Source organism: Elaeis guineensis, chromosome 13 (assembly GCF_000442705.2).
Source record: "Elaeis guineensis isolate ETL-2024a chromosome 13, EG11, whole genome shotgun sequence".
NCBI classification, from domain to species: domain Eukaryota; kingdom Viridiplantae; phylum Streptophyta; class Magnoliopsida; order Arecales; family Arecaceae; genus Elaeis; species Elaeis guineensis.
The window spans coordinates 24,463,678-24,479,028 of NC_026005.2; positions in this window are offsets into that span (position 1 = coordinate 24,463,678).

The window sequence follows — 15,351 nt, forward strand, 5'->3', positions numbered from 1 at the left end:
TAAATTAATTTTTTTATATAATTGATTTGATTTTGATTTCAATTTAAAAAAATAGATTGAAATCAATTTAATTTAAAATTTGATTTCAAACTACTCTGAATTGAAACGCACGCACCTCTAATCGAGGTTCCAGCATCAAGAGATACATTCTCGTGGAGTCACGGGAAAGTCCACAAAGAATGGACATGCTCGGACTTCTCCGGACAAGTCATCATTAGAACTGATCATGGGCCCGACCTTGGACTTAAATTATATTCATTTTTAATTGAACTTTAGAGTCGAGCCTATAAAAGATTTGATATTTTTTAAACTCAAGCCTATCCCATGATCAGGTCTGGTCACAATTTTTATCCTATGCTCTTGAGGCGCACATATTTGACATATGGAAGCAACACGCGGACCGTAAGGCTTGAAAATGAAAAAAATGCTAAGCATTGCTGGAAATAGGACCCAACCACTAGCTTTGTCTCTCCCTCCTTTTTTTTTTTTTTTTTTTTTTTTTTTTTTTTTTTTTTTTTTTCAAATTGAACATTAATTGGGTTGGGAAAAGATAATGGATTTTGGTGATAATAGGAACCAAACCCGTTGGCCCAAATCAAATTCTTTAGATTATGCTTGAGTTAGGGCTGACAATGGATTGAGCTGCACCAAGCTGCATCTTGCTCAAGTCGGATTTGAAATATTTTTTTAGGCTTCGAGCCGACCTAAAATTTTTTTAAATTTTAAGGCTCGAGCTTGACTCGGGTCCAAGCCCGTCCTACTCGAACTCAATCGGATCAGTTCGAATTCATTATTTGGGCCAAATATTAGGCTGGCCCAAACTCATTATTTGCATCACCTTTGGTATGACTTATAGTTTAAATGGCCACGGTAGTTGTCTGTAGTTCTGTAAACCTCCATCAATCAAAAAACTAAGTGGTCAATATACATAATATCTTCAAATGAATGGTTTAAATTTAGAGTTGCTTAGGTTTTCCATACCCATAAGATGTTTATAATTAAATGGGGATTTTATACAGATCAATCATAAGAAGCCGTATATTGCCTAAAAATTGGAAGGATTTGCTTACAAAATTCATTAAACCATAAATACTAATAAAGTAATTGGACTATTATTTCAAATATTTTAAAACCAGCTGGCCATTCACTAGAACTAAAGAACATCAAATTATACTATCCATAGGATACACATTTTAAAAGATGTAGAGTGACTTCCCAAAAGAAGTTCTAATATGCATGATCATGGTCAATATAAATCCAAGATCATGGACCACCACTTTCAGAATCCCAACATTATATCCGTATGTTGTGTTAGAAAATTTTACTAAAATTTAAATTTTCATTAATTATATGATTTGTATTAAATAAAATCAGATTATGACAAAGTCCAATAAGATAAAATAACAGACTATTTGTGATCATAAAATTAAAAACCCAATGCACATTTTATTTAAAACTTGGTTGGATGGTAAGTCTGGGCTACTAAGTTTTACTGAGCCTATAATGGGAGGAACTAGTAAACCATTATAAATAGACTAGGTTGCCTCTTCAAAATTTAATTTTTAGATGCTAACCCCATTCATAACTATCATTAAAGTAAGATTTTCGGATAGGAAGACCCAGCATCAAATACACATTTGTGTATTCCATAGTGGTGCAAATAGATATTTCTCTAATTTTTGATTAATTATCTCGATGTTCTAATAATCATGCATTTGATCCTATGAAAAATCGTCCTTCATGTGGTATCAGAGTAGATTGTGTATGATTTAGAACCTGAAAAATTTGCATTAGAATTTTGTTATTTGATGTATAAATTGATCTTTGAAATTATAGGAATTCATGAGATTTTTTACTTTGAATAAAGTTTGTGGCTTGTGAATGATTGTTTTGATGATTATAACATAAAAGAACTTGATTAACTGCACAAAATCATGTATTTATTATAAAAAAATCAGTTTTTTTGAAATTTTATGATCTAAAAAAAAAAATCATCCTACAAAGGCATCCAAGGAAATTAGGAAGCCATTGGTTCTAATAGATGAAACAAACAAACAAAAAAAATCTATGGGACCCCCCAGCTCCGGACCATAGAGTTGACGCCTTTAAATTGTTTTTTTTTTTTTTTTTTTTTTTTTTGACTCTAGGGGCACCTTTTCTCTCGCACGGGAAGCTTCTTTCCTCGGTCCCCATTATATTCCACTATTATCCTTCCATTTAATCACTGCTGGACTCATGTTGGAGCAGGTGAAGTTCCATATTTTTATTTGTAGCTCATGGCCGATGGAATGCAATTCCGTCTTCGTTGTTGCAAGAGATCTTCTAGAAGCCACTCCGTAATAATCTGTCTAGTTCCGCAACACAAGTACCAAAACAATCAAATTAAACCCAGAAACAACTCAATCTGGAACATCTTTCAGATATGAAACAGTGAGAATGAAACAATACACACACAAAAAAAAAGGGAGTCCAATGATATTGATTGAACATGATTACATATTATACTCTCCTCATATGAGAATGTAAAAATTATACTCTCAAACTTGATGTCGTACATATTTTATATAAGATTAAAATTTAAATTTTAGATAAAATTATTATTCATAAAATTAAATATAATAATATTAAATTATGATTGTCAAAGATAATTTTTAATAAATATCTTATGAAATCATATCTTCACAATAATTTCGGTCTCAATTGAGAATTTTGTGAGTTATTGTGAATGTCATCGCCAAAATGATGCATTAATTCCAAGCTCGCAAATTTTTCTTTATTTTTATGAGACATTCTTCATATTAATATGTCCAATTATCTATCCAAAAGGGGTTATTATGTGTATTAAAATTGAAGATAATATGAGGTTTGATAGTGGAAATACACTGATCTTGAGAAATCTATTTACTAAAAGATAATAGATTTTTTAATTGACATGTATTATCTTTGATTTTGTAAAGAGATATATTGGGCCCAGAAAGTTTGTCTGCCCAAAGGGGATAGATTTTTGAACACCTTGTATTCTCATTATTTTAATCTCATACTTGGAGCTTAATAGCATGTCATGTTGTCTACCCAAAGTGGAGTTTACGATGATATACCTGATGCTCTTATGGGGAATAGCTTATCATGTTTAAAACTATTTTTGTTTATTTGTTTATTGGCTGTACCGCTAATATGTTGCATGTATATTTAGTCTCTCTCAATGTGAACAGTAATACCACCATAGAGGTCTTGACTGGCTCCAACTATAAGAGATAAAAGCAAGACATTAAGTTCGTACTTGGGATTGTGGACATTGATTTGATTTTACAGATTGATGAGCCACCTAAGCCTACTGACAAGAGCACTGTTGAAGAGAGAGCTCCATACTAAATGAGAGAACCGATTGAGCCTGCTAGCCATGAAGAAGTCGGTTGTAAAATATCTAATGAGTGGTTTGCCTGAGACCACTAGTGCCAAGGAGAGCTTCACTACTATTAGAGAGAGATACCAAGTATCAGATAATGCTGAGGCTAGGCATCTGATGAGTGAATTAATAGGTACAAGATATGACAGCTCAAAAGGAATCAGGAAATACATTATGAGGATGGTCCACACTCAATCTAAGCTCAGAAATTTTTAGATCCCCATCAATGATAACTTTATTGCCCATCATGCCCTCAACTCATTATCAGCTAATTTCAGTCAGATCAAAATAGCTTATAACACTTAGAATCAATCTTGGAGCATCAATGATTTGATCACCAAGTGTGTGGCTAAAGAAGAAAAGCTAAAGAAGGAGAAGATTGAGAATACTTACCTTGTTGCTTAGTCCAAACCCAGCTCTAAGGAAAAATAAAATAATAAAAAATTCAAGTCTTTTGCTCTTAAGAAAAATCATAATTTCAAAAAGTAAGGTAATGGTGAAACATAGGATAAAGAAGGGTAAAAGAGTGACATGAAGAACAATTGCTATTTTTGTAAGAAAAAGAGTCACAAGAAGGTTGAGTGCACTAAATTTAAAGCTTAACTATAAAAGAAAAATGAAGAACAAGGTAACTCACTAGCCTATATCTGTTTTGAATCAAATTAGATCAATGCTCCCCTGAATTCTCGATGGCTTGATGATGGTGCCGCTATTCATGTGGCATCTACCTTGTAGGGGTTCATAAGGAGAAGGAAGCCAAGTGAGAGAGAGTTCAAACTAAAGGTAGGGAATGATGTGGAAGTTGGAGTCAGCTGGGTCGGAACTGCGAAGTTGAAGTTAGATTCAGGATTTGAATTAGTTTTGAAGAATACTTTCTATGTATTCTCATTTAGGAGAAATTTGGTTTCAATTTCTTTGTTTGATAAGATTGGATATAATTTTATTATCAGTAATAAAAGAATTGATTTTTTTAATTCTTGAGGTATTGGTAGTCATGTTTTATCTGATGGATTGTATAGGATGTACTTGGCTCCCAATAGTTTTGACTCATCTTTTAATGTATAACATGTTGGGTCAAAAAGATCCAAAATCAGAGAAAAGTCTTCCCTACTATGGTACAAACGGTTAGGCCACATTTTCAGAAAAAGAGTTGATAGACTAATAAAGAAAGAAATTCTTTCTCCCCTTGATTTTTAGGACTTGGGAACATGTGTTGATTGTATTAGGGGAAGTTGACCAAGGCTAAGAAGAAAGGTGCAACCGGCAATCAAGGTCTTTTGAAAATCATACACACGGATATTAGTGGACCCTACTTAACCATCTTATGTGGTAATAAATATTTTATCACATTCATTGATGACTTCTCTCGATATGGCTATGTCTTTCTGATAAAAAAGAAATCCAGTGCATTTGGGAAGTTCAAAGATTTTAGGACTGAAGTTGAGAAGCAAACAGAAAAAGTTATAAAGATAGTTAGATCTGACCGTAGTGATGAGTATTATGGCAAGCATGATGAACCTAGACAGCAAATGGATTCGTTTATCAAATTCTTACAGGATTATAGAATCATTGGACAATATACCATGCTTGGGACTCCTAAACAGAATGGCATAGTTGAGAGATGCAATTGCACCCTCAAGGATATAATGAGAAGCATGATAAGCAAGTCTAATCTGTCAGAATATTTGTGAGAAGAAGCTATTAAGATAGCACGATACATTCTGAATAGAGTTCCAAGCAAGTATATGTCCAAAATTCCTTTTAAACTGTGGACAGAAAGAAAATCTAGTCTGAAAGGTGTCCTGCTGAAGTAAAGATTTATAATCTTTCTGAGAGAGAGCTAGATCCCAGGACCATCTACTGTTATTTTTGAATACCCAGAGCACTCCAAAGGATACAAGTTTTATTATCCAACTCGAGGTACCAAAGTAGTTGAATCAATTGACTCCAAAGTGCTTGAAGCTCGATATAGCTAATGAAAGTTGCTCTCAACCTATAATTGACGATGAATTATGCACCTTATAATTGACGATGAATTATGCACCTCTATTATAATTCTCTTACCTATAGAACATTATAATATTATGGTGGAATTTGTAGAAGGATGAGTCAGTATAATGCAGGGACTCAAGATGTGCCTGCTTTTAATAAGATTCTACTAGATTTTGAAGCTGCTATAGAAGGAGCTCCTATTATAGATAAGCCTATTAGAAAGATTTCTATGAGGAGATCCACAAGAGAGAGAAGATCAGCAATCCCCAATGATTACTATGTCTATCTTTGGGAGGCAGATTATGATATTGGCCAGATTATAGATCTCATAAATTATAATGAAGCTATCTCAAGTTCTCAATCTAACATGTGCTTAGATGCAATGAAAGAGGAAATAAGATCCATGACGGATAACTCTGTATGAGAACTGGTTGAATTACCTGCAAATTACAAACCCATAGACTGCAAATAAATATTCAAGACTAAGAAAGACTCTAAAGAGTTTAAAGCCAGACTGATTGCAAAGGACTTTACACAGAGAGAAGGCATTGATTACAATGAGACCTTCTCATCAATTTCTACTAAAGATTCATTCAGAATAGTACTAATATTGGTAGCTTATTTTGATCTAGAGCTTTACCAAATAGACGTAAAGATAGTCTTTTTTAAATGGAGATCTTCATAACGAAGTCTATATGGTGCAACTTGATGGGTTCAAAGAAGAAGGAGCACATGGTATACAAGCTGAAGAAGTCTATTTATGAGCTTAAGTAAGTTTATCGGTAGTGATACCTCAAATTTGATGAGATTATGATATCATTTGGCTTCATTGAGAATAAGTTTGACCAGTGTGTATATGTGAAGGTCAGTGAGAGCAAATTCATCTTTTTTGTACTCTATATTGATAACATATTACTTTCTAGTAGTGATATGAGTTTACTTCATGAGACCAAAGAGTTCTTATCCAAGACTTTTGACATGAAAGATCTTGGAAATGCATCCTTTGTTCTCGATATCGAGATTCAGTATGATAGATCTTGTGGACTGTTTAGATTGTCTCATAGGACTTATATTGAGTATGTACTTAAGAGGTTCAACATACAAAATTGCAAGCTTGGAGATACACCTATTGTGAAAGGAGACAAACTCAGCAACAAGCAGTATCCTAAGAATGATATTAAAAGAAAATCTATGAAGAATGTCCCTTATGCTAGTGCTATTAGAAGCTTGATGTATGATAGATATGCACCAAACCAAACATTGCCTTGGTTGTGAATGTCCTTGGTCAGTATCTCTCAAACCCAAGACATGACCACTGGATTGCAGCTAAGAAGATTGTGAGGTATCTATAGAAAACCAAAGACTTTATGCTTGTGTATAGAAAGATGGATAATCTTAAAGTGGTTGAATACCCTGGCTCAAATTTTGATGGGTGCTTTAATGATCTGAAATCCACTTCGGGATACATATTTATGCTTATTGGAGGAGCCATATCTTGGAAAAATATGAAGCAAACATTGATCGCATCTTCAACTATGTATGCTGAGTTCGTGGCATGCTATGAAGTAACCTCTTAAACTGTGTGGTTGAAGAATTTTATTTTTGGGCTCCTTGTGGTCGACTCCATCTCAAGACCACTGATGATCTACTGCAATAATAGTGCAGCTATCTTTTGTTCGAAGAATAACAAAATTAATAGTAGATCCAAGCACATAGAGATCAAATATCTCATAGTCAGGGGCTTAGTAAAGAAGAGAGACATTTTAGTAGAGTACATTGGTACAGAGTCCATGCTAGCTAATTCTCTAATCAACTACTAACACCCATTATTTTTAAAAAATATGTCGAGAACATAGGTATTTTATAGTCTTTTGATTTTTTGGGTTAGTGGAATTTGATGTATTTCGAGTTTATATGTTAACTTGATAGACAAATTTTATTTATGATTGATTACTTTATTAATTGATAAATTTTATTTTTGTATGATTTATATGTGCATATAAAATAAAATATAACATGGTGTCTCAAGAATAAATATTTATCTTGAGAATAATAGTTGTATGGGTATGTCTCATTTTACTACTATGAGATCTCGATATATTTTTGTTTGGTGACATACAGGTTTCTTTTAAAGTCATGAGATTTCTCTAGCTTTTATTAAAGCATGAGATTAAAGAGAAATCATGATAAGGATAGACATAGATATAGCACATATTTTGAGATCATTTATTAGGTACTATTCCTATCATACTACCAGCTAGCGGTCTGTGTTGGTATGGTTGTTGGTAATTATAACCATGGATCGATCTTATGTTAGTAAAATGGCATAATGATTATTATGCTTCATTATTGATGGTCATATTGGTTGGACTGTAGTTGAGGTGTTATCTTAAGATTTTTTTTTTTTAAATATGGCCACGTCAAAACTTTCTTGTTTACCCAGGTGTTAGTTTTATTTTTTCAAAAAAAAAAGACTACAATTAATGTCACCCAAGTTGGAGAATGTTAGAAAATTTTATTAAAATTTGGGCTTTCATTAATTGTATGATTTGTGTTAAATAAATTGGGTTGTGACATAGTCTAATGAGATAAAATTATAGGCTATTTGTGCTCATGAAATTAAAAGCTCGATGCATCTTTTATTTAAAGCTTGATTGGACGGCATGGGCTACTGGATTTTACTAGGCCCGTAATGGGTGGGACCAGTAAACCATTATAAATAAGCTTCTTCAAAATCTAATTTTTAGATGCTTGCCCCTTTGATAGCCATCATTAGAGCAAGATTTCTGGAGAGGAAGACCAAGCACCAAATGTACATTTGTATATTCCATAATGACGCAAACAGGTATTCCTCTAACTTTTGATTAATTGTTTCGGTCTTCTAATAATCATGCACTTGATCCTATGAGAAATCATCCTCTATGTTGCATTCATCATTCAAATATATATTGCTTTTCTCATTTCTTTGCAATGAATGCTAGAAAGAAGAGTCCACAACGCCACCAAAATTGGTGCACTCTACAGCGGAACATACAACCTTATTTGAACTGAGGATAAATATGTATGCATCTTAGAATGTAAATCCATGGATAATTGACAAACGAAAACCTTTCTTGAGATGCATATTGGCATATGGCACAAATACAGTGTTCTAATCAGTGCTAATGGGACTACAATAAGGTGGTGGATCAAGATTAGCTTGCAAAATATGAGCAAGAGATGTACATGATTGTTGGTGCCTCAATGATTTACGTCCATACTAGAGTGAAGAAGAGGTAATATTAGGTCCGTCTTTCACATAGTTTTATACAAATATTGATGAAAATATAGTTGGTTCATGTGCACATGAAGAAAAAAATATAATCTATTCTTCTATCCAATAATGCAGCATCTTTTTTCAGTAAACAAAGGAGCCAGTTGCTATATATTAAATAGTAGAAGCTATTTATAAATGATTATAAAGTGTGGATATTGCATCTTGAAAATAAAGTAGTGCAAAGATGCAGTTTGATAAACCTATGAAAAATACCACAAAATATTTAAAAGTAGTTGAACTTGATGAGCAAGTAGATCTGACAATTAGTGACTATGTCATTAGAGAATAGAGTTGCCTACCTTTATAGAATAGCTGATAGGCAATCTAAAGTAGGACCAACACAAGAAACTTCAAATATACGACCAATATAAAAGAAACTTCAAATATATGATGAGTAGAGATGCATGACACTTTGATTCGCATCCAAGAGATATAAAGCCAGGGGAACATAAAAGAAAATCAGAAGCAATATATAACAATTAATAATTCTTCCACAATTCAGTCTATCAATCATCATCTACATTGTACCATCATCTGCATTCAAGTTTATAAAACTCAAGCAATTTATACCTATTAAGTGCTAATATAAATATCAATTATAAATAATTAAAATATAAGCATAATAAATTATTAATATAAATATAAAAAATATATATACTTTCATCATATTTTTCATGAAGCCAATCTTACATATAAATCAAGAGCTCGATAATTGATGGATTCAAAGAGGCCCGATACTAATCCATAACTCTACCATTAGTGTTAAATGCTGACTCTAAAGAAATGGTAGAGATTGGAATAGCAAGAATATCTCGAGCCATTCTTGATAGTATAGTATAGATTGTTGTATTGTTCTTCTATCATGCTAAGATATCAAAGTTCTTATTCTTCAAATCAGGAAGCACATCATTATCTAAATAACTATCCAGCTCTGATCTCTTTGATCGTTTTGAGAAACTTTGATTTTTAAATTAAATAAAATTTATATCAAGTTTTATTTTCTCCATGCGAAATGAAGAAACTAAATTTGTATTACTTTATATAATCACATGTTGGCTCACTTGAATCAATAGAGGATTGTACTTTTATTACACCTGCATGCTCATTATACAATTTGTAAAGACAAGTATGAATATCATCAATTCTTTCTTTCTCTTTTTCACATCAAATGCCCTTTCATAACAAAATTCTATAAATATCAATTTCGATCTGAGATCCAAAATAAAAGTAATTACTAATAAATTATTACACCGACATCAATATTTGTTAAACTTTGCATCTCATTCTTCAATTGCTTCAGTATTTCATCACTATAAGCACTCGCATCCATCAACACTACCCTAATTTTTCATACTTCTTTTAGGTATAAATTAGATATGGAATATATTTTAGTGGCATCGAGAAAGATTTCTAAGAATTTAAGGATTATCTCAACTTTTTTTCATTCATCATTGGTGGGGCACATACATGAATGCTCAATTGCATATCTAATTAGAACATCTTTATAACTAGGTGCATCACACAACATTTCATAAATAGAATTTTACTTTGTAGCAATATCCAAAGTGAGTCCTTTTCTAACAAAAAATCTCATATATTGTGCAATTTTATTGAAAACTTACATTCGAAATAGGATTGCAGATACATATCTAACAATCTCTCTTATACATTCAATAATTTCATGAGTTATTTTCATCCCATCCTGAACCATAATATTTAGTATATATACACAACATCTGATATGACTATTGCCTACTAAGCAACATTCCATAACAAAAATAATCATGGATCCTTCAAATTATAGCATCATTTGTAGTACAATTATCCAAAGTAGTGGCACATATTTTAGAATCCAATTTCTATTCAAGAAGATACTTTCTAATAGTATCTTCAATTGCAAAACTTGTAACGAGGATATGGTAATTTTTTGAAACTAATTTTTTTTATGAAAAATAAAATCTGAATCAATATAATGATCTATGAGGGATATGTAACTAATTTTTTAATTTGACGTCCAAATATTACTAGTAAAATTTATTCAAGAAATTAATTTCTTAAAACCATCATGCAATTTTTTCTTCTCTCCTTGATACAATGCGATATAATTATTTTTTATAGTCTTACGGCCTATCACATTGCATAACAACTGAACAAATCTCATAAGATCCAAAAATAGGATGCTTAATAATATGAAATAGAAGCTCGACACATATAATAAATTTTATCACATTTTTTTTACTCTCTTCTTAATTGAATTTAAAAGATTTCACAAGATCTTTTGAGCTTGTTACTATAAACATTTGATTAATCGAATTCTTTTAATATTTTTTGAAAATATTTTTAAGATGATATTTTAGATGACTTATTCCTCCTTTAGTACTATCATTTAATATCTTTTTACCATATTTGTATGTAGCTATCGATCCATCAGATTTTTTTTCTCCATAAAATGATGTCATATCTAAGATCTTTTTTTAGAATCTGTCACAATCAATTTTAGAATTATCTTCATTTTTGTCATCCTCATTTCTTATACATTCAACAATCTCATTTTCATCCATTTTAGATTCAAACATTAGCAAAACAATTTGTACAAATAACACCATAAATTACTCAAAAAAACTAGCTAATGTCAAATTACAACATAAATCAACATATACTCACAAATTAAAAGTATTTTTTGATGATGTTTATATATGTAAATAGTGTGTAACTTTAGATCATCAGATGATGTTTATATATATAAAGTGCTCTTTGTATTTACAGTACTCATTGTTTACAAATTTTCAGATAAATTAGCATCTAGCGGTCTCACAACAACAAAGACATCCCACAGTATAAACAAATCCCAACAAAGACATTCCAGTTGTCAATTTATCATGGACAATAGAGGTACTTGCTATGGCTGATGAACAGTGAATGATGATCGAGGAACATCGATGGCCAACCTATTAAGGGCAAAGATCGGAGGGACACTGACTCTGACGGCCAATCTATCAAGAGCGAAGACTAAAGGAACACCAATGACCAATCTGTTAGGGGCGACGACCGAAGGAACACCAATGGCCAACTTCAAAATCTCTAGAGGAAAAAGGAATAGAGATTGAGGAAGAGAGATTTGGTAGGAGCCATACCTAAAATAACGAATAACGATGGTGACGAGCGAAGATGGAAAGATTGACATCGGTGATGGTCGATGAGGAAAGATGAATAACCAGCATCGCCATTTTGGTGATGGTCGATGGGGGGAAGATGAAAGATTGGAGCTGATGATAGGGGAAGATGAAAAATGATGAGGGCTCCCTCCACCTGAACATCGGTCTCTCTTTTTTAGTGGAACTGTGGAAGATGGAAGATGATGAGAGCCATCCGAAAGATTGAGGAACATCGATGATCGATGGGGGAAGACAAGAGATCTGTGTCGATGATGAGGGAAGACAAGACACCCACGTTGGTGATGATAGGCAGACGGACACAGACCACGACCAGGGGCTAGGGTTCTTTGATGGGGAAAGTCAAGAAGATGGAACACCAGAGGTCTGGAAGGTCCCTTAATTATATTCAGACTAATTGATTAAACCTAATGCTAACTGGTTAATCAATTAGATGAGCTAACTCAGATCTATATTTTGGGCTAAATCAATTTAAGAAGAGAATTGGGCTTAAGTTGAAAATTCGGGCTTAGGCCCAAGCAGGATCCAGATCGGGCCAAAGGTATACCTAAGCCTGGCCTAAAAAATAAATAGGCTCCATATTTAGGCCCAAGTACCGCTTGAATTATTTTGGCCTAAGCCTAAAGCTCGATTTGAAGTTGGTCCAGCCATAGTCTGAGTAGTGTCATGCCCCTGACTCGAGATATGAGCCAAAAGTCAAAACCATCGTCGCATATTTATGAAAGATGCCCTACAAGCATTCAAAGCTTTCAAATATATATCAATGCAACAAAGTAGAATTAATTAAAAATATTAAAAATTTAAATTTAAATTTATTAACCAATCCAAATGGTATGTAAATTCCAATATCTTACACCAAAAAAGTTCTACTAAAAAGAAATAATAAAAATAGATCTAAGTTTAATAAAGTTGATAGTGTCAAATCTTCTCTAAAACTCTCTCCCAAACAATCTCCACATTTATAATTAGGTATCTAAATTTAAAAAATAAAAGAGAGAGAGATGATAAGCTTGATAGCCTAAAAAATAATGAATATCTCAACTAGATATTTTAGATATGATCATAAGATATAATGTTCAAAAATAAATACCATGAATAATATAAGAATATATTTCATACTAATTTAAGTAAATCAAATATTTTTAAATATTTATATGCATATATAATCATAAATTTTATTCGAATCAAATCACATATAGCTTAATAGCCTTAACCATAATCACATTTATACTCTATGGTGAGGCTAGAAATAATCATGAGCTCAATCAAAGTGCCCACGTATAACCCATATTGATAGGATTCAGAGAACCAATACATAACCTCTATTGATAGGATCTAGATTATCAATACACAAGCCCAATTCATAGGATTCCAAAGTATCAATGCATAACTTCTATTGGTAGGATCCAGAATATATTAGGCTGAGAGCTCAAATCTGATATGTAAATACTTTTGTAATATAATATATATATATCATAATTTTATTTAACAAATATATATTCGATAATAAAATCAATAAACTATAATATTCTAGAAATCTCAAATTTTTAAATCATTTTTTGTTAAAAATATAGTTTCATTAATCATATATAAATCAAAGACTAATTATTTATTTTTAAAATAAATTATGAAGTATTTGGAAATGATGGTTCATTACTTACTATATGCAGAATATTGAATGGACAAATAGATTAATCTTGAGGAGATCCTTTAGAATCTATTATTTAAAATTATAGTCTTGTATTGATTTTAATTCATAACTAATCAAAATAAAATTTCATTTAGAATCGAATAAAAAATTATGTGTATCTCATGGATTAGAGTTTTAGGATAAGATCAAACTAATCATAGAAGATGAACCTCTAGTTTCATCAATCCTAAGCAAATTGAGGGACAACAAGTATGATAGAGGGAGAGAATAGTGAAGAGAGAGAAATAATTTAGAGAGAGAAAATAGAGAGAGAAAAAGATTAGAGAGGAAAGGAAAAGAGAGAGAAGAAAGAAATTTTTTCTTTTTTTTCCTTTTTCTTTTCTTTTTCTTTTTTTTTCTTTTTCTTTCCTCTTTCTTCTTCCTTCTTTTTTAGTGGAACAGGGGAACCCTTCTTCCTCTTGTTCTCATAGCAATGAGGCTCTCTCTCCCCAGTCAATAACACCCATGGCTAGAAAAGTAGACCATGATGGCGACAACTGGCCTTGCTCCAGTGACTAGCAGTGATAGACGACACTAAAAAAATCAAGAACGATGCATGAATAATAGGAAAATCAATAATCAAAACTTCAAGAAATTTTTTATAGGAATTTGGCTCAAATTCAAAGTTTACGAACTATAGAGGATCAAGAGGAAGATGATTTGAGGGATATACCTAGTCTTTGATGAGAATTGATCGAATTTTCAGAGGCCAAAGTGCATTTGAACTATCGATAAATAGGAAGAAAAGAGGGAGAAAAAGGTAGCAATTAACGATGATCTTCGATGAGGAAAAACTAAGGGGTTGAGGCCTTTAAATAGACCTCTTCAGGGAGAATTTGAAATTGATTTCAACTATAATTGCTGTTCAAATAAAGGGTTCTCAATTGAAAGAAGGAAGGGAACTCCTTCGGGAGTTCCTTCCACATATTTCTAGTACCTTTGCATGTGCTGGCATTTTTTTGTTTTTGTGTTGGGATGGTTTTAAAAATTTGGGTATTATATTCTCTCCTCTAAAAAAAAATTGTCCTTAAAATTTCTTATCTGTGCTTTCAAAGAGCTAGTGATATTTTTGTTTCATTTCATCCTCAAGTTTCCATGTAACTCCTCTTTCTGTATGATGACTCCATTGCACTTTGATATAAGAAATAACATGGTATCTCAGCACTTGATTTTTATGATCCACTATCCGCACTAGATATTCTTTACATGATAAATCCTTCAAAATTTGCAAAGGCTCAAGTTTAATATGATTTGGATCTGGCATATATTTTTTAATATAGAAACATAAAAAACATGATGTACTCTGACAAGTGAAGGTGGTAAGGCAATTCGATAGGCTACTCCACCAATTCTTTTCAAAATCTCAAATGAGCCAATGTATATCGGATGCAATTTGTCCTAAATACCAAACCTTAAAACTCCTCTCGAAGGAGATACTTTAAGAAACATATGTTCTCTGCCTTGAAACTCTAACTCTCATCCTCAAACATTTACATAACTCTTTTGCCTACTTTGTGCTGCTCAAAGTTATTCTTTAATTAATTGAATCTTCTTGACTGTTTGCTGTACAAGTTTAGATCCTAATTATCTTTGCTCAATAACATCACCCTAGTAAATTGGCGACTGACATCTTCTATCATATAATGCTTCATAAAGTGCCATCCGAATACTAGCCTGATAACTATTATTATAAACAAACTCAATCAAAGATAAGTGCTCATCCCATGAACCTTTCATATCCAAAATACAAACTCTCAGTATATCTTCTAAAATC